Source organism: Perognathus longimembris, chromosome 12 (assembly GCF_023159225.1).
Source record: "Perognathus longimembris pacificus isolate PPM17 chromosome 12, ASM2315922v1, whole genome shotgun sequence".
NCBI classification, from domain to species: domain Eukaryota; kingdom Metazoa; phylum Chordata; class Mammalia; order Rodentia; family Heteromyidae; genus Perognathus; species Perognathus longimembris.
Window position 1 is genome coordinate 26,591,301 of NC_063172.1, and position 1,154 is coordinate 26,592,454.

The window sequence follows — 1,154 nt, forward strand, 5'->3', positions numbered from 1 at the left end:
TACTCTATAATCTCTTATACAAAGACAATTTTATTAATGAAAAGTTCACACAAAACAAAGTTCTTGTATATAAAGTTATCTGTTTACAAATGTGGAAAAGTTAATGTTTAAAACATTTTCCATACAGTACATGATATTTTAAACTTTATCCGAGTGTTACATACACAAACAACATCTGAAAATTTTGTTCAAGAAATAATACTTATTGAGAAAGAAAACTAATTTTAAAATACATTGTACAAAATACATTTTGCTTATCAGGACTTTTTCCCATTTTGATTGGCACTAATATTTTTCAGCTGCAGAAATAAATTCTGTGGAATGTCTGAAAAAGAAACTTCATCACAAAAGTGTATCTAGAACTCTGAAGTTAAAAACCTATGCAAAGTTTTAAAAAAGGAAAAGTACAAGAAACTGTGACTGTAAATGCTCATTTTGAGTGTTGATAAAATTTTAAAAAGGGTAATCAATTGCACTTGGCTTCATTTATAAAAGACTAACATTTCATCTACTAATCTTCAGGACATTTGGTATAAAACGTACAAAGGTTAGGGAGCAGCCTAGACAATCAACACTGGCCACTCCTCCAGTAAGCACCGTTATTTGAGTTGCAGGACAGATCTGTGAAATTTCTAAGACAAGACTAAATAAAATTTACATAGGCTGAGATGGCAAAGTAGAAGTAGTTTCTGAAAGTTGAATGCTTATCACAAAGTTTTGGTGCATCAATTATTTGTTTATACTATCAAACAATACAGTTTACAACTTTTCTTAGAAATTCAGTGTAAAAGCTACCAAAGCAGTGTTAAAATATCAATAAAAATAAAAATATTTGAATCAATCTTTCAGGATTTCCAGTAAAGTTCAAATCCATTTAAGCTTATTTGCAAATATATATCTGGTACAACACTAAGTTTTAAATAGTGCTACAAAGAAAAATCATGACTTTATATAAAAAAGTGAAATAATATATATCTTAAAATAATCTCTAACAAGTGTAAAATCTTCATAAGTAGGAAAGAAGACTCCTTTAACTCCCTTATCCCACACAATTTAAAAATATTATTAACCTGAACACTTTTTGTTTTCTGGTATACTGCCGTCATTAACCTTTGTGGAAATTGTGTTATTGTTGAAGTCTGTTGTTTTTTGTT